Source organism: Rhinatrema bivittatum, chromosome 15 (genome assembly GCF_901001135.1).
Source record: "Rhinatrema bivittatum chromosome 15, aRhiBiv1.1, whole genome shotgun sequence".
Classification (NCBI taxonomy): Eukaryota; Metazoa; Chordata; class Amphibia; order Gymnophiona; family Rhinatrematidae; genus Rhinatrema; species Rhinatrema bivittatum.
In genome coordinates, this window is record NC_042629.1 from 66961772 (window position 1) to 66981577 (window position 19806).

At 43.4% G+C, this 19806-nt stretch overlaps 1 protein-coding gene across 4 annotated transcripts in view; it reads right to left on the reverse strand.

Annotated features, from left to right (window-relative positions):
* The window catches only part of CAMTA1 (calmodulin binding transcription activator 1), a 1058760-nt gene that overhangs the window by 587892 nt on the left and 451062 nt on the right, over positions 1 to 19806 (reverse strand). The gene's annotated exons all lie outside the window — the stretch shown is intronic.

Here is a 19806-nt window from a genome sequence, read left to right on the forward strand (position 1 = left end):
TTTTCAATGAACTATCAAATTATCAACTTTGACGGCATGTTGTGCTGACTGAATTTATCTATGCAAATATGCTCTACTTCGACTGTCATTGCTGCAGTACTAATAAAAATATTAATACAACTTGAAGTGTTTAACATAAACAACTATTCCAAGGAAGGAGCCATTGTATATAGGGAGATATAGGATCCAGAGGTGTCGGGAAATGCACTGGTTAACCAAGAGTTGCCAGTAATCTATTTAGCTGAAAAGTGACAGAGCAAAGACTCGGGATTCGTTGTCAAGGGGAACAATTTTCAAACTGCACTGGGACAAAGTCTGTGGGTACTTTACACCATCTTTCAAACCAGCCTCGGTTACAGACACGAGGAATTCTGTCAAATGACCTCTGAAAATCCAAATACTATATCCACCAATTCACCACCATCCACGCGTTTAACAACACTTTCAAAAAAAAAAATCTGGCAAGACTTCCCCTTGCTAAATCCATGTTGACTCTTCCCCTTTAAAAGCCATGTCTATCCACATGCCTGGTCATTTTGTTTTTAAGAGTTGCTTCTACCATTTTGCCCAATGCTGACGTCAGACTCACCAAATTACAGTTTCTGGGCTCATCCTTGGAGTGCCTTTTGAAAACTGGCACGCTATTAGCCATCCTCCACTCTTCAGGGACTGTGGCTCTAGGAGAATGCATTGACTTTGCCAAAGTCATCTGAGCCTTAAAGGTTTGATTCACATACATAGGTGTCTTCTTCCTGCCTTTACTCCAGGACATGTTTAAGATTACATACTTTCTGGTCCTCGGCTTCTACTACTAACAGTAACACATTTATGTGACTGATGTGGCATGAAATGCCACTTCGGATCTCATCCCTGGCAAAAGGGGCACCACATCACAGAATTGGCGGCAGATCGCGGATACCGAGAGTCCCTAAGGTAAAAATATTGAAAGGAAATTCTTTAAAGACAACATGACCTAGAAAACAGGATTTCCTAGAGGTTTAAAATAGGAGCATCCGGGTCCTATCCTGTCAATGCTGTTAATTTCAGTTTTACTATACTATATGCATACACTTTGTAATATCATTTAATGCACACAAGTTCAGAATCTCTTTCTCTGTTCTTCAGCATGCAAAAGTGGCTCCATGCGTTGGATGAAGGCATCTCGGAGTGCAAGTGTGCGCCAGTGGTCAGAGCAGCAGGCGGAGAACCAGGGAAGCTAGGTCTCAAATCCCATTTCTCCCCAGTGATGTTCCTTCTGATCTTGGGCAGGTACTAACTTAAAGGTTTAAGTTTAAAAGCCCGGCGTATGCCAGAACCAGGAGATATGCGCACAAGGTGGGCCGGCGCGGGCCATGCAGATTTTAAAAGCCGCCCAAGTAAACATGTTCTTGTCGCTACAGGCACGAATGAACCGTTCCAAAAAAAAAAAGGGGCGGGGCGTGGGAGTGGCCTGGGCATGCTCATTCCTGGATGTCACATGGAAATTAGCACACAAGTACTTACATGCACCGGGATACCCCTGACGCGTAACTTTACTTCTGCTATGGATGTCGTGCAAGTTATAAAATAAAAATAAATAGACAGATCGCAGGGTCGGGGCTAACAGGGGAGAAGGGAGGATTTTAAACTAGGGGGGTTTGGAAGTGCTATTCCTTACCAGGGGGAACTGGGAATGAACTTGTAAACCCGATAATGGCATGCGTCCACTTAAAACTGTGCGCCCATGTGCGTGCAGTCAGGCTATTTTGTAACATGGGCGCATATGCACGCGTATGTTATAAAATGGCCACACTGCAGGGCGCTGCGGAAGAACGCGTGCATGTGTAGCCACGTGCCTGTTTAAAATGTACCATCTTATACTGTAAGCCATCTAGGTCAGGGATCTTCCTACCTAGTACTGCACCTGCATTGTAACTCGGCAATTACATCTAAAATCCAACCCAAATCTTTGCACGACATCTCGCCCCCAAATATTCCGAGAGACATAACCTGAGCACGATTTGAATTCATTACCCACGGCTTGGCAGCTCTGACGTTGAGTAATTCCTTACAAAGCAATTTCCTTACATCTCAAAACTTGCTATAATCATCACCTGAACCTGTCAGTGGTCTATGACCAGGCACTCCTGTCTTCTGTGCAACTCTGTACATTTAAAAAAGGCTCAGGTGCTAGGAAACGGATTGTATTCCATTTCAGGGTCTCTGGAATTATGCCCCATTCTCCCCAGAATCCCCTTTGTTGGAAATTATTTAAACCTCAACAACTCTGAAAACCCTGAAATGGCACACCTGGTTACCAGACGATTGGTGCGCTCTGTAAGAGGATTAGGGCGCATGAGCAGTAATCGAAGCGCACGGTTTATCGGGTGACTGCACACGCGTGACCAGACTGCGGGTGCAAGGCAATCAACATTCACAAGGGCAGTCCAAACGAAAAGGGGACACCGCGAGGACTGCAGGGCCATCGCCAAGCTTAACTTCCAAAGTCAAACTCCCACAGATTCAGAATTTTTAAAAAAGTATCTTTAAAAGAAGGGAGAGTTGGGGGGAGAACGTTAAGTTATGCGCAGAAAGGGGTTTTATCTCTCTCTGCTGAGCAGAGAAGCAGGGAGCTCTGGTTATCCCCAGGATAAATTCCCGGCCACACTACGGCAACATTCATTATTTACAGGTCTTTTATATAAAGTGAAATGTGAAAATACAAGTATTACACTGTCTGTCACACGCTGCAATACCAAGAGGAAGGAAGAAAAAAAGATGACAATTTTAAAAAGCGTTATATAGAATCAATAGCAGGGTGTGGAGAGAAAAGCAGAAGGAAGAAACAAGTAGCGGAAGGAGAAAAAGCGAAAAGGAAGCCAAAATACTGAAGGAAGAGTTGAGATATTTTTGTTTCCCTCTACACACAGTTCCAGGCAGCCAGGACACTGTTTACTTACAATAATATTGAGCATAAATTTAAGGCTGTCTACAACAGGCTCATTTATTATTAAGGGGTCTTTAATGTAAAGTTATCGCGCAGCATGCGAACGGACGCGCGGCTTTCTCCATCCTCCAACGCGGGCGAGCTGCAGAACGTGCACGGCGCTTGAGAGCAGATGAGGCGGCTGCAAGAGCAAACCGCAGCCAAAAACCACACGGACATTTATAGCTCTGCTTACAGGGCTCATAAAAAAAAATATGCAAAAAGAAAAGAAAATAGAGAAGGCAATACTGTTTTTTTTGTTTTTGTGCCACGGGCTGTAAAAAGAGTTAGGTAAAAGAGTGCTTTGATGAAGAAAGTTGGAATTGCAATCGCCCTGTCTCCATGCTTGGATGCGTTGCTGCAGCTTTTGCTTCAGGTCCCATTTGGAAAATAGGGATTATGGAAGAGAACGTTTTTATATGAGTATGTGTCTGGTACGGTTAAAGGCCTAGTAGGTCCAGGTCTAAGTTTGCAAAAAAAACAAAGCCTTCAAATCCATTCGCTTGCAGAATTCTGAAATGATGTTTTTGGGGTTGTTTTTGTTTTTTCTCAAACATTTTGTATCCTGTGACTTTTAGTAGGGGAAAAATAATATTCGTGGGGAAAAAAAAATTAAGCAAGCAAAATAGCTGGTGAAAAAAAAATCCGCCAACGATTTCTTGGCCGGAGTTTAAACTTTGCACTTTCTGGCAGTAGGGCCCACGCTGCTTTTATTCTGCTGAAGATTTTGGCCCAAGGATGCTTTCAGGCAAGCACCTAACTACAGCCTCATCTGCAAGCCCTCTAGATCTGGCAAGTGGCACCTTACAAATCCGGCCAGATGGCCGCCCCAGTCTCAGTTTTCTAAGCAATAACTTTAGCTACGTTTATGGCTTACGTCTGTTATAGACTGAGATCTTCCTTTCTCCTCCAGCCGGCTGCAAGCTGAGGCCCCGGTATCTCTAAAATGTATGTTTCAATTTGCTCTGCTTTATTCGGTATAAAATATTGATACAAAGCCGCCATGCTCGTGGCCACAGTTTTACAAGGTGGATTAATAATCATGTGCTACTGTATTTCTACTCTGCTAGCTATCAGCGGCTAGGCAATCTTTACAAGTTATTAAAAAAAAAAAAAAAAGGAAAATACTGCCAGGCAGGAGGTTTGCAATCCAGTTCCGCACCCAGGACGGGGGGGCAGCCTATGTTAGGGGGGGAGGGAGTCGAGGTCTGTGATCGTAGGGTTCCAGGAGGAGCCCCGGTGCATGTTTCTGGGTCTGCGATGACCAGTACAGGAACACCGGGGGGGGGGGGGGGGGGGAGGGGGGAAGGGAGGGGAGATTCCCCCAGATAGCTGCAAATTGAGCCTCCTGGTGTCAGAATTCTAGCTCTGGTTCCGAATGTGGTAAAAGATTAAAAAAAAAAAAAAAAAAAAAAAAATGGGGAAAGGAGGTCGTCTACCAGGCTGAAAAATAAATCACTGTCCCCCCTCTCTTCCTCTGAGTTCTCCTTTATTTATTCATTTTACAATTTGTATACTGCAATTCAGAATTTCTAAGCGTTCTGTATATATTAACTTATATTTTAAAAACTAAAATATGTGTACCTTATTAGGACTGCAGCTCAAGTATAAAAATCTCCCTTTGAGCCTCCTCTTGGCTAGTGCACGTCTCACAGGGACCAGCTCCTGATTTACTTACCTTTATTACAGTGGGCGTGGCTAGGCGGGAGAAGCTTTGTTTTTTTCTAACTGAATGGAGTTTCCCTTGGTGATAAAATAAAAACAAGGAGATCCATATTCAGTGGTCCAGTGAGCAGGCAAAGCTACCAAAAAACCTTAGCCCAGTATTCAGTGGAACAAGTCTCCCACGTCAATATGCTCGGCTAGGTTTGCCCAGATAAATTTACATCTAACTGGCTACATTCAACACATACCTGGGTAAGTTAAAAATAAAAAACAGGCATGTACGAGGGATTCCTCGCCCCTCCCAAACGCAATAATTTTTTATTTATTTATTTTATTTATTTGAGGTTCTTTATATACCGCCATTCGTTTAGTAACATCATGACGGTTCACATACAACAAAGTTTCAGCAGCAGTGCTAGAACAGTTAGAGAATAGCAACAGTGCTTTACAATTAACGTTCAACTAAAGAAGGACTATTAGAAAAATATAACAATGCTATAATGTAGCAATGCTATAATGCTACATTATATAGCAATGCTATAATAATATTATATGCTATAAAATATTATAGCAATGCTATAATAATGTAATATGTTGGGGCATAGTACCCAATCCCTCAAACCCCCCCCCCCCCCCAAGAATAATTTAAATGAGACACAAGCCATAGTGACTTGAAGCTCCCCCCTTCCTCCACATATTAAACTGAAAGGCCTGGCTCTGTGTCCTCTCCTGCCCCCACTCAACCTGCAACCCCTACACCCAACTTCTTCACCCTCCAAACTCCCAAGGTCAAGTTGACTCTTACTGTGCTGCAGACCTCGCCAGTATTGCTCTGAGAGCAATGGCGCTCGCGTGTACGGCCAACGTTGCTCTCAGAGAGCGCCAAAAGTATACCATCGCCTGGCTCACCCTTGAGGTTTTGGGGTGTTTGGGGTGCCCAGAGCCAGACCTTTTATTTTATACTCTTGGGGGGGGGGGTCCACTATGGCCTGTGACTTGCTTCAATTAATTTGGGGGTTGTTGGGCAACTCGATGACGCCATAAAGACATTTATTTATTTATTAGTCGCCTGGTGAAGAACTCTAGGCACCTAACATAATCCAAACCTTTTCATAATCCAAACAATAATATGAGAAATAAAATCACAGTACATATAATCTCCAAATACATAAGACTAACAATGCCAATTAAAACAAAACTTGATGAAACAACTAAAAACATCAGCAACCACAAAACAATCCCTAAAGAAATTAAACATCAATTAAAGATTGTTTCCTCTAGAGCTGCAACTTTCAGCCCTAGTAAGTCTGAAGCCGGGGATGACCAGAAATTGTTCTTTTGTCATAATTTAATCACGTTAGTTTAGAAATGTACTCGTATACAACATAGGAATATCAGCCTAGTGTGTACATTGTGTAAAAGACCTTTGAATAGTTCCCAGCTTTATTACTACCACATCAGTTAAATTATCTCTTGTTGTTAAAGAAACATATTGCATTTTGAACTGCCTGTGCAGCCACAGAATTTGATTAGTGTTAATTTGAGATTGGGTAAAACTGATTAAATCCCTAGCCCCCAACACAGTATGGCCTTTACAACACCACTGAGAGAGAACTACTCCAAAATTAGTTTTAACTGAATTAATTCCAATCTGATTTTGCTCCAGGTGTTCCAGTGATAAGAATGATTTTGTATATTAGGCCATTAGCTAACTCAATGGGAGAATCTATTCCATCTTTGCAAAGATAATCTTAAATAGTTTCTGGTGAGTCACAGAAGCAGGCTGAAAGGCGACCTGAGCTGAAGGAATAGCAACGAAAAGACGAAAGGGCTTGGGAGCGCCTCCTGCTCACAATCCCTGGCGGCGAGACCTCATCCTGCAGTACCCTGCCCACCACCCCCCAAAGTGCACGAAAAGGGGCAGGCTGAGGAGGGTATCGAGATGGTCCAGCGCTTGCAACGTAAGCACCCGGAGACGAGAAAATGCATGCGCTGGAGAGGAGGGACAGGCGATGGAGACCTGCAAACACCTCAAGGGAAGTTGACGGCGCACACGAGAAGCAGCTCTGTTGCACGGCGCCTTTCCAGATTTACCGGTTTCACAGGCCCTCACGGATATGATAAATCAATGCCGCTCGGACACATTCATTAGCACAAGGGCAGGGCATATCTTTTCATCCTACTTGATCTGCCCAGATGGAGACATTATTGCCAACCGCATTCCTCGGTCGCTTTTTCACACAGAAAATCCAAGCAACTGGGGGGGCTCCCTCCGTATGCAGTCCGGCACGGAAAAAGAACATTCTAGCAAAAATGTGGGATTAGCTCCTGTAAAACTCTCAGTGGTTCAGCTAATAACCTGTTAATTGATTGATTATTCAGCCTCTTTGGTTAATGAATACCGTTAGTGGATAATGATGTGCTAATTGTGAACAGGATAAAAACCACAGCTGGCGGGCAGGGAGGGGGAGGAAGGATGAAGAAAAGAGAAAAGCTGCTGGGAAAGAATACCAGTGAGTGAGGGTTAGAAAGCAAGGCAGGCGCACATGGGCCAAGAGGGCAGCCAACCATTGCTAAGTCCAAGCAAGATCTTTACAGTGCAATATGGACACCGGAGAGGCAACGGCATTGAAAGCCATGCAGTACAGCTCCCTGGGCTCTACCCCTGGCTCTCTGACTCGTCAGTCCTTCACCTCAGGCAAGTCACAGAGAGAAACCATGGGAGATATTTGGGATTCAAGTACATAAGAATATAAGAACATGCCATACTGGGTCAGACCGAGGGTCCATCAAGTCCAGTATCCTGTTTCCAACAGTGGCCAATCCAGGCCACAAGAACCTGGCAAGTACCCAAACGTTAAACAAGTCCCAAGCTACTGATGCCTGCAACAAGCAGTGGCTATTCCCTATTGATTAATAGCAAGTTTATGGGACTTCTCCTCCAAGAACTTATCCAAACCTTTTTCAAACCCGGCTCCACTAACTGCTCTAACCACATCCTCTGGCAGTGAATTCCAGAGCTTAATTGTGCATTGAGTGAAAAAGAATTTTCTCCAATTCTTTTTAAATGAGCTACTTGCTAGATTCATGGAGTGGCCCCTAGTCCTTGTATTATCTGAAAGAATAAATAACCATTTCACATTTACCTGTTCAAGTTCTTTCATGATTTTAAAGACCTCTATCATATCCCCCCTCAGCCGTCTCTTCTCCAAGCTGAACAGCCCTAACCTCTTCAGCCTTTCCTCATAGGGGAGCCGTTCTATCCCCTTTATCATTTTGGTCGCCCTTCTCTGCACTTCTCCAGTGCAACTATATCTTTTCTGAGATGTGGCAACCAGAATTGCGGTCTCACCATTGAATGATACAGAGGCATAAATATGGCATCCATTGTCTTATTTGCCATTCCCTTCCTAATACTTCCTAACATTATTATTATTACCAGTATTTCTCAAACAAATTTTCAGACCTACTGGTTCCTTAATGATGGTCATTTTGTGGTTTTCTAGAAATAAAAAAAAAGACAATGTCACCCTTTAGATTAATTTTAGTACGAGCTTGACTGAATAATTTTATCAATGCCAATGAAGATGAGGTGGTGGGAGAAAAGGGTGACAGCCTTAAAATGAGTTTTCTAGCCTTTCAAAAGGGGGATAGTTGACAGACAATAGGTTATATGGCCCAGTGGTGGGGTGGGGGGTTGAAACTGACCTTAAAAGTAGTCAAGCTAATGAATTTTTGTCCTTTCAGAAATGTAATAAATAGAAGAAACTCGTTTAGCTGGAACCATTATCTCCACATATTTGCCCATCGTTCGCTGTTCTCATTGCCTGTCTCTGGATTTAAAACGTGACACCCGTTCACAGTACTGAATCCCAGTCCTCTTAAGAATTTAACAATATCGCGGCTGTCACTGTGATGGCCAGGGCTAGATGAGGGCGAGGGAATGGTAGGAGGCAACTGGAAGCTCATGGAAGCAGGGTTTCAGAAAAGGCGGGCTCCCCGCTCAGGAAGGAGGAGCAGGGCGAAGCTGCCCGGCTGCAAAACACAATGGAAACATTTGCCCAAATTCACAAAACAGTCTGCAATGATGAGACCTAGGGAGTGCTGGGACATTAATTTGCAAATGAGCCACAAAACAACCAGAGAAGCAAAACCTGGACAGGTTGGAATGGTTTAACTCTAGAAATTATGGTTCATATTGTGGGGAAAAAAAATTCATTAATAAAACAAGTAGCCAAATGAAAACAAAGCAGACTGACCACATCAGAAAAATGTCAACGCTCCCAGCTGGAGTGCTACATTATTTTCTCATTGATCAGGATGCAGGGCAAAGTCTCAGATCTCTCACGATCTAAAAGGAGTCCCCTCTGTTCCAAGAACAAATTAAGAGAAATAAAAGAATTCACCAGTGTCACACTTTTCAAATCACCAGGAAAAACTGACATACAACAATGGTGATCATTTTAAGGCTGAAGCAAATCTTAAAAAATATTTGTGTGCACACGGTGTACCCACCATGCATTGCACAATGCTCCAAATGTTCACAAAAGAAGTAGTTACGCTGCCTCCGTGTCAGTTCAAACGTCATTTTACCGCTGCTATGTTGGAAATTCTTTAAGTTGGTCCTTCACGGCACCCCTGAGGTCTCTGGGGTGGAATGAGGGCAGCTGCGGTTGGGCCCCAGTCAAAAATGGCATCGCAGACTGAGGCGCACCCAGAACGCATGAAGAAACTTGTCAGATAGCTTAAAAAAAAATGGTGGCTCCCAGGGGCTCAGGGAAGCTGCTTAAAAGAATTCCAAACAGGAAATCCTACCAGAAAAAGCTCTGAACCAAAACCTGGGAGGGACGATATGAGGGCGCAGAAGTTAATGTTTTAACTACCAACGTTGGTGCAAAGTCTTTGGGTACTTTTTTTTACCCTCAAACTTAGCACTAATTTTGAAAGGGAATGTACGGAGGCCTTTGAAAATTATCCCAGAAAAATTCACCCACCCTAATTTACATCTGTTCATTCGTACGCACCTGCACACGGCGGCAAGTATACTCATATAGGGCCCCGCGCAGACTTTTGACAGCATTTGATAATATGTGCCTATCAATAAAATACGCATACCTTCAGCCCACAACGCAGGGCGCATGTATGCTTATGCACGAATACACGCAATGCATTGAGCGCGCATACTTTTCCTAGTTTAAACATTTATCTGCAGGTATTTTATGTGCAAAAATAAATTAAGACTTGCGTCAAGATTGTACACTCTGGTCATAATATTTTTAAAAAATGCGCGCGCCAGTGAAATTGCCGGTTTTATCAATTACACCTCCAGTTCGCAAAGCCCTTCCTCATGAGAGGCTTCTAGGAAAAGTAAAAAGTCATGGGATAGGTGGGGATGTCCTTTCGTGGATTGCAAACTGGCTAAAAGACAGGAAACAGAGAGTAGGATTAAATGGACAATTTTCTCAGTGGAAGGGAGTGGGCAGTGGAGTGCCTCAGGGATGTGTATTGGGACCCTTACTTTTCAATATATTTATAAATGATCTGGAAAGAAATACGACGAGTGAGATAATCAAATTTGCAGATACAAAATTGTTCAGAGTAGTTAAATCGCAAGCAGATTGTGATAAATTGCAGGAAGACCTTGTAAGACTGGAAAATTGGGCATCAAAATGGCAGATGAAATTTAATGTGCATAAATGCAAGGTGATGCATATAGGGAAAAATAACCCATGCTATAGTTACGCAATGTTAAGTTCCATATTAGGTGCTACAACCCAAGAAAGAGATCTAGGTGTCATAGTGGATAACACATTGAAATTGTCGGTTCAGTGTGCTGAATGTTGGGAATTATTAGAAAGGAAATGGTGAATAAAATGGAAAATGTCATAATGCCTCTGTATCGCTCCATGGTGAGACCGCACCTTGAATACTGTGTACAATTCTGGTCGCCACATCTCAAAAAAGATATAATTGCAATGGAGAAGGTACAGAGAAGGGCTACCAAAATGATAAGGAGAATGGAACAGCTCCCCTATGAGGAAAGACTAAAGAGGTTAGGACTTTTCAGCTTGGAGAAGAGACGGCTGAGGGGGGATATGATAGAGGTGTTTAAAATCATGAGAGGTCTAGAACGGGTAGATGTGAATCGGTTATTAACTCTTTCGAATAATAGAAAGACTAGGGGGCACTCCATGAAGTTAGCATGTGGCACATTTAAAACTAATCGGAGAAAGTTCTTTTTTACTCAACGCACAATTAAACTCTGGAATTTGTTGCTAGAGGATGTGGTTAGTGCAGTTAGTATAGCTGGGTTTAAAAAAGGATTGGATAAGTTCTTGGAAGAGAAGTCCATTACCTGCTATTAATTAAGTTGACTTAGAAAATAGCCACTGCTATTACTAGCAACAGTAACATGGAATATACTTAGTTTTTGGGTACTTGCCAGGTTCTTATGGCCTGGATTGGCCTCTGTTGGAAACAGGATGCTGGGCTTGATGGACCCTTGGTCTGACCCAGTATGGCATGTTCTTATGTTCTTCTTATTAAGACTCTCCTGGCTCTTCAGCCTTAACTTCCCCCGATTCACCCAAACTTCCCGCCCAGCCCATAGTACACAGCAAACACATTTAACATCACTCACGCAAGATAATCAGCAGGCGCAAAATTACACGAGTAAGCTGGAAATCTACGCACGTGTCCTTTTATTAGCATTTTATGCGGGTATTGCCCCAGATCGCCCTCTTTTTTCAGCGCATGAAACCAATAATATGCGCAAATGTTTGATATTTATATAACAGCGTGCATGTGAGTAGATGCTGTTTACGGTCGGGCATATAGGCTCATTTTTATGCATGCAGCTCTGACAAATTCACCCCCTTTACTTTTCTTCTCCACAGTAAATCATGGCAGATAAATGGCCCATCCAGTCTGTCCAGCAAGGGGCTGAGTTGTAATTGCTGCTTCTTGAAAGTTTACTTCCATGCCTTCTGTTTAAGGCTGTAAAGGTTATCCCCATGCAGCAATATTAAACCAAAATTTACCATAGGTTACCCCCGTTTCTTCATTTCCATCTTCTAGCCATTAGGGATCTTCTGCGCTTAGGGATTCTGGAAAGGAAGATGCCCGTTCTCAGATGTCAGGCCAGGCTTGGGGGTGGCAGGGCAGGGGCAAACTGAGGCAACTACATCCCTCCCCACAGTTGGTTGCAGAATTCAGTCACAGCACGGTCCTTCCCCCAAGGCGTAACAATGCAGCTCATCCTCTGCCACCTTCACGGCAGGAGAAAAGCACCAGTGGAAGAAGGAGATTGGAGAGAGAGTGGGACCAACTGCTGCTTTTCCCTCTCTCTCCTCTCCCTCACCTACTGGTACTTTTCTCTCTCTCTTCCCTCCCCCACTGATGCTTTTCTCAGGGAATGGTGAATAAAACGGAAAATGTCATGATGCCTCTGTATCGCTCCATGGTGAGACCGCACCTTGAATACTGTGTACAATTCTGGTCACCGCATCTCAAAAAAGATATAATTGCGATGGAGAAGGTACAGAGAAGGGCTACCAAAATGATAAGGGGAATGGAACAGCTCCCCTATGAGGAAAGGCTGAAGAGGTAAGGGCAAGAGTATTTTATTCAATATTGTGCCGAATAAAGGCTTTTGAAATATACAACGATTGGTCTCATCCTACTTTGGTTGCATTCTGCAAAACGAGACCGTCCTCCGCTTCTTTTCTGTTTGGTACTTATCGTGAAGCAGTGACAGAAAAAAAAAAAAGCAGCCTGCTTTTAAAAGTTCAAAAACGTGTGTGTGAGTGCAAACCCCTCCCCAGCAGCACCTCTTCACGCTGTGGGTTTAGGTACAAGCATAGAGGCCCTACGCATGCAATTATCTAAAAGTCCATTTCCACGGGTACAGCGCTGTTTTGCTTGCTGATACGGCTTTGAAAATTAACCTCACAATGTGGTATCATTTTCCCAGCTGCTGCTGAGCACTCTGAAATATATGTGGTGGCTACAGCTTTCTCAACAGAACAGTTAACGCCAGGGAACAGGCAACAGAAAAAAAAAAAAATCTAATTACGAATGCTAGCCAGAGGTCCAGATGCCAGAATAAGAGAAGTGTGATGTCAAACGGCATCTGGGTTCTATAGCCGTCAAACTCACCCTGTGAGGGAGACCTTAGTAGTTCCAACAGCTGGTGCCGACCAAGAAAAAAAAAAAAAAAAGCCCTAAAGGAATCCACAGCGATTTTTCTGGAGGACGCATTGTCAAGTTAACACATCGACCGCACAGTTGCACGTGCGTGACCAGGGTGCTTCTGAACCAGAGACGGAGGTAAAACACAGCATTCCAGCTCATGGATCCTTAGGCCGGGTTAGGCAACTCCGGTCCTCGAGTGCCGCAAGCCGGTCCGGGTTTTTAGGATACCCGCAATGAATATGCATGAGATACATTCGCCAGCAATGGAGACGGTGCATATGAACGCATTTCATGAATATTTAGTGAGCATATCCTGATAACCCAACCAACCTGCGGTGCTCAGGAATGTGAGTTGCTTACTCCTGCCTTATGCTATTTACTAGCCAATGGCATAGGCTTGGATATGATTAGATTAAGGGTGGGATAGACATAAAAAAACAGATGTATAGGGGGCACTTGCCATACCAAAAATCTTTATAATGGGATGAAATTTCTCGAGGAACTAACAGAGCTTATCTTGTGGCACATGTGTGATTGTCTGTACCTATACTTGGATTCATCCCATAATATAGTAAAACATTATTTATTTATTGAAAAAGATTTAATTTCTAGCCCTCCTACAAAAGTGCCCAAGGCAAAATACAATGAAATATGTATGTATTTATTTATTTATTTAGGTGTTTTATATACCGTCATTCCAACAGAAGATCGCAATGGTTTACAAAATCAGCTTTCATACTCTTCATCAACATTTGCATTCTGGTTTGACATTCATTCATCACTGCAGCAAATCCGTATTCTAGTTCATATTCTTACATTTTCTAGGTCAACAGGACATTAAATACAAATACTAATTATACTATCATTTCACTTTTCATCGCTCACTCTGCTAACATTATCTCTGGTATTGGCAGTGGAGTTATCGTCGTATAGGTATTTTACATTAAGCCGTATGCATTTCTAAAGAGCCATGTTTTCAGTTCACGCTTGAAGCTCTTGCTTTCTGTTATCTGATGCGGTGACTCTGGGAGGGAGTTCACAACTTGAGGTCACCTATGGAGAGAAGTCAGTCCCTTAATTTGCGTTAGGTGTATGTTCCATGTGGAAGGCACTTTTAGAAGTCTTAGGGCTCTCTGCGGAGTGTACAGTTGAAGTATCACTCATGGGTTAATATTGTTGATTATATTGAACATTAGAATTAATACTTTATAGTGAATTCTGGATTGTACAGGAAGCCAGTGCAGTGCTATCAGTGAGGGGGGTGATGAGTCAAATTTCCTTGACCCTAGTAAGAGTCTAGTAGAGGCATTTTGAAGTAACTGTAATGGTGTTAGTAGACCTGAGGGTTGGCCTAGTAATAGAGAGTTACAGTAGTCTTAAGTTTGAGAATATTAGTGTTTGTAAGACAGTGCAGAAGTTTTGAATTGTTAGTAATTATTTCAGTCGCTGTAATAATCTCAGTTTGGTGAATCCTGTTTTGATTAATTTGCTTATATGCTTTTTCACTGTTAAGTTCTCATCAAGTTGTATTCCTGGGTCCTGTATTTGATCTGAGGGAGTGATGTTAAAGATTCCTAGGTCAAGGGTTGGCAATTTGATTATTGTTGTATTTCTCCATAACCACACAATTTCTGTTTTTTTAGGGTTTAGTGCTAGTTTCAATTGAGAAAGTTTATGTTCTATTGCCTTTATGTATGATAACAGAATCGACGCAATATTTTCAAATATTTTGTTGAAGGGGATGTAGAACTGAATGTCGTCTGCATATAGGAAGAAGTTGATTCCTATATTTGCTAGCAGTGTACATAAGGGTAGCTGATAAATGTTGAATAGTGCAGCTGAGAGTGCTGAGCCCTGCGGGACACCTGTATCGATTGGGAAGGTGTCAGAAATCTGATTGCCCAGGTTAACTTGGAATGTCCTAACTTCTAGGAAGGAAGAGAACCATTTGTTAACATTTCCGTCTATTCCTATTTTTCACAGCTGATGGTATAGGTGAGCAGTCTTTCTGGAGTGTTCCCGGTGGGGAATAGATCAAACCAATATTTAATTGTGATGATTTTAGTATTGCCACTTCGAATGGAGGGTTAATATCAAACCCAACTTTGTAGGGTTTAACTTTAAGTTCTATTTTTTACAGATTATTAATAGACCCTCAACCTTTACGTTTGTGCCTGGGGAAGTGAAAGATATCATAGTTGGGGTGATCAATTTGATTTAAAAGAACATTATTAATGTCTTTTAGCCATGTTTCAGTCATGCAGAAGATAGTGGGATATAACAATATAAGCAATTAAAGTATACAAGAAACATAACGGACAACAAAACAACAAATGCAAAACTAAAATATACAAAACGTGGTTGAAATTTCCTATTTCGTTTCAAAGTACATATCTACTTCCTCAATCCAGTCAAAAATCACTCATGGTCTTTCATGGGGAGTGCACTTGAGCAGGACTGTGGGGAGGCCTTCCTAGAGGCGCGCATAGGTGGGTGGAGGGAAATTCCACTCACAGCGGTGAATTTTAAAAGCCTGACACGCGGCTTGGTTAGGGAATGCAGAAAGAAGTTGGGCTCATGGGCGCCAAGCGGATTTTAAAAGCTGCTGAGATAGGTGCGTATTTCACTCAGCGCACACATCTCGAAAGTTCTGAAAAAGGGGTGAGCCAGGGCATGAACCAGAGACGTGCGCATAAACACTCACGCTCAGAGGCCCGCCCGCCACGTATCTTTATTTCTGCTATCGATGCCGTGTAAGTTAAAATGTAAAGAAAAATAGGCAGATCTGCGGGGTTTTAAGGCTCGAGGCTAACTGGGGAGAGTGAAGGTTATCTAACTGGGGGAGGGGTTGGAGGACCTCTCTCTTAACTGGGTGAACTGGGGATGAACTGGTAAAACTGGAAATGGTATCAGCATGTACCCCTTTTAAAATCCTCTGATTTACGCTTAAAATTTGGCGCACATGTGCACGCAGCCAGACTCTAACACGCGTGCATATATTATAAAATGTCCGTGTACCTGGGGGTAAGCCAACATGCGAGTGCAAATGTGCGCCGGTTTGAAAATGACCATCATAGATTGTATTTTCATATCTGTTCGCTTTTATTTGCACTTTGCTCCCAGGGCCAATTTTCTAATGCAAAGTACGCAAGCACACTTTCCTTGGAAAATTAGGTACAAGGTCCATGCATAGAAAATACTCATGGACTTTGCACTAGGGCAAAGAGCGTACAAACTACCCCTGCCCCCCCCGCCCCCCAAAGAAGTAATTTGGAATATCTTGTGCTGTTGCAGTGTTTGAGTACCACTGTAGTCGAATGAGGCAGAGAGCTGCAATTTTAGGTGAGGCTAATTTATATTTTTGAATACGGCTTTGAAAATTGCCCATAAGGAGGGAGGCTGATTTTTAACCTGTTCACATAGGCTGAAGTCAGCGGCTACCACTGCAGTACCTTCGGTGGTGAAGTGGCCTTTAGAAAAGGGAAACATATCCGTCTCACATTGTCAGGTATATTTAGTTATTTACATGCAGGTATTTATATACCGTCCGTCTGACACGATGAGGGCAGTTTACAGATTAAAACATACACAGATTGGGGAAAACTTGCAATAAAACAAAATAATTACATAGTATTCCAAATCTTCTATTCTTCTTTGAATAGCTCAGGCTGACTGTACTGTGGAAAGAACATCTACCAGATCATCCAAGACTGGGGTCCTCTTCAAACAAGCCTCTGAGGTGCTGCTCCTGAACGGAGAGCCTAGAGTGAAAGAACCGAAAAGCTGACAAACGATGATCAAGCCTTGGTGAGACTAAGGCCTCCTGCTTGAGAATTGCAGACCAAACTTCCTATACAGTAATCTCATTAGGACTCTTGCACAAAAGCTTAAAACAGTGGGCGGAGATGACATCTGTGTTTTCTGAACCTTGTAGTGCCGGTGATCTGCTATTTGCTATGATGGCAATAAATGAACAGTTTTGGTAATGGCTGGTATGAGCACAAAGGATTCTCTGTGATGCCCTTCTTTTGGGCCTTAGGGGCACAATTTTTTTTGTTTTAACCCGTACAGACTTCTTCTCGACCTGTCCCCGTGGCCAGGATTCACTGTGGCGGAGGAAGAAGCACTGAAGGAGTTAAAAGGTATTGTCAGATATACCAAATGAGGTCGTCATGGAGAACTTGAGAAAAGCAAATTGCTAAGGTTAAGAATCCCGATGAGCTGGTGCAGCGAATGAGAGGGACAGCAGATCTCTGGCGCCAGAAAGCTTTTGGCGAGAAGCATCTGCCAGCTTGCAGAGCGGTAGGGGGGATAGTGCATCAGAATCTTCAGGAGTCAAAGGGAAAGCTTGAGGATTTAGAAGGGTGGTGGGGGGAATTGCGGGGAGATTGACTGCCCAGACAGCGGCAGCTGGAGGCATGGGAAAGGCAAAAGCCTGCGCAAAGGAATGCGGATTTTAGATCATAGGAATGAGGATTTGAAAAGGGGCACCTGAGGGATGCAAAAAAAGGATCTGTAGGGAGCCCGATAGCATGCAGCGTGTTCCAGCAGAAAATCAGAGGAGCAGAGAAAAGGTTAGGCAGAGGTCACCACGGTCCTTGCAGCAATTAATATGTGGGGGTTTGGGGGGGGGGGGAGAAGGGGAGCATTTGCAACAGAGTGCAACGTAGCTGGTGAAATGGCAGGTATAGAGATGGAGGGGCTAGGGCAAGAGGTCAGCACTTGCTGTGCCAGCATCAGTGTGAAGTTGAGGGCAGCAAAGGGAGAGATAGGGAGGTGTGGATTCCGTTTTCTAGTTCTGAGTAGGGAGCAGCTTGGGCCTATAAAGGACCGACAGACAATAGGGTTGCATTCAGACATTTTTTTTTTTTTTTTTAAAGTAGATCCAGACCTTAAGGCCAGCAGCAACAAAAAATAAATAATTAATTAATAAAAGAGGCGATTTGTTTGAAGCGACAGTGGTCAACATATTTATTTTTATTTATTTATTTATTTATTTATAACTTTTATATACCGGCATTCGTAAAAAAAAAACATCATGTCGGTTTACAGACAACTGAGAAAGGAAATTACAATGATAGATGGAGGAAGGATAGGAAGTTAAAAGGTGACAACTTTACTGTAGAGCCAACGGGCGCCACAGTTATTAAATGAGATTACATGTGGTTAACCAGGTTGGACATAAATTAATTATATACAAGAGGCGACAGAGTGGGGGGTAGCGCGGGGTGGGGGATGAAGCGCATAGGGGAGGCGGGGTGGGGTAGGAACTGTACAAGGGGGCAGGTGGTGGCGATGGGAAGGAGAGGTGGTGACTGAATATCAGGAAGCCATAAAATGGATGGGGTGGTGAGGGAGGGAGGGTGTGTAGGGGGGCGGGGGGACACTGTACTAGGGAGAGGGAAATAATGAGTGTTGAGGAGAAGTCAAATGCTAGGGTTGAGAGGCGTTGGGATAGGCCTGTTTAAATAACCAGGTCTTGATTCCTTTTTTGAATAGATTAAGTGAAGGTTCTAGTCGGAGCTCGGTGGGGAGGGAGTTCCAAAGGGTGGGGCCGGCGATGGAGAAGGCTCTCGCTCTGGTGTTTGTGAGGTGAGCAATTTTGAGTGAAGGGGTGTGGAGGGTGCCCGCAAGGGAGTTTCTGGTAGGACGGTTGGCCTGGTGGAAGTGTGGCATATCTTCGATCCAGGGGGAGTTATTTTTATATAGCGTGTTATGTATGATAGTAAGTGTTTTGTATTGAGAGCGATAGGTGATTGGTAGCCAGTGGAGGTTTTGTAATATGGGAGTAATATGATCAGTCTTTCTTGAGTTTGTAAGGATGCGAGCCATGGCATTTTGTAAGATTTGGAGGGGTTTGATTGTGGAAGCTGGAAGGCCTATTAGCAGTGAGTTGCAATAGTCAAGTTTTGATAGTATAGTGGTTTGCATAACGGTACGGAAGTCATGTGCGTGGAGGAGAGGCTTAAGTTTTTTGAGGGTTTGGAGTTTATAGAAGCCCCCTTTTAGGAGTGATTTGATGTGGGATTTGAAGCTAAGTTGTGTATCTAAGAGAACTCCTAGATCTCTGACAGTGGACGGAGGTGTGAGATTTTGTGAAGTGTTCTGTTGCAGTTGGTGAATGGATAAGCTGGGTTGATTAGTAATAATTAGGATTTCAGTTTTTGAAGTATTGAGTGCAAGGTGTAGGTTGGAAAGGAGGGCGTTGATAGATGTGAGGCATGTCTCCCAGAAGTGCAGGGTTTCGTTGAGGGAGTTTTGGATGGGGATAAGTATTTGTACGTCGTCAGCGTACAAGAAGAATTTTAGTCCCAGTTTGGATAATAAGTGGCAAAGAGGGAGAAGGTAGATGTTAAAGAGGGTGGAGGAAAGGGAGGAGCCCTGGGGTACGCCTTGTGAAAGAGGAATGTGTGTGGATTCGGATTTATCAAGTTTGACTAAGTACTTTCTGTGGTCAAGGTAGGAGGAGAACCATGATAGGGCTGTGTTAGAGATGCCTATCTCTGCTAAGCGTGATATTAAGATTTTGTGGTTCACCGTATCAAAAGCTGCTGAGATATCTAAGAGGGCTAGAATGTATGATTGGCCGTGGTCCATGCCTTTTAGGATGGTGTCTGTTATTGCAAGTAGGAGCTTTTCCGTGCTTCGGTTTTTGCGAAAGCCGTACTGGGCGGGGTGGAGGATATTGTTATCTTCTAGGAAGTCGGTAAGTTGGGTGTTGACCACTTTCTCCAGAATTTTAGAAATAAAAGGTAGGTTGGAGATGGGTCTGTAGTTTGCTGGATCATTTTGGTCGAGGGTGGGCTTTTTTAGTAGGGGCTTTACGATGGCGAGTTTAAGCGGGTCGGGAACCGTCCCGAAGGTAAGGGAGCAGTTTATGATATCCGCTAACGGTCTTGCTATGACGGAAGGGATAGTGAGGAGGAGTTTAGATGGGATGTTGTCGGCGATGTGGGTGGCTGGCCGCATCTTTTTTAGGATGG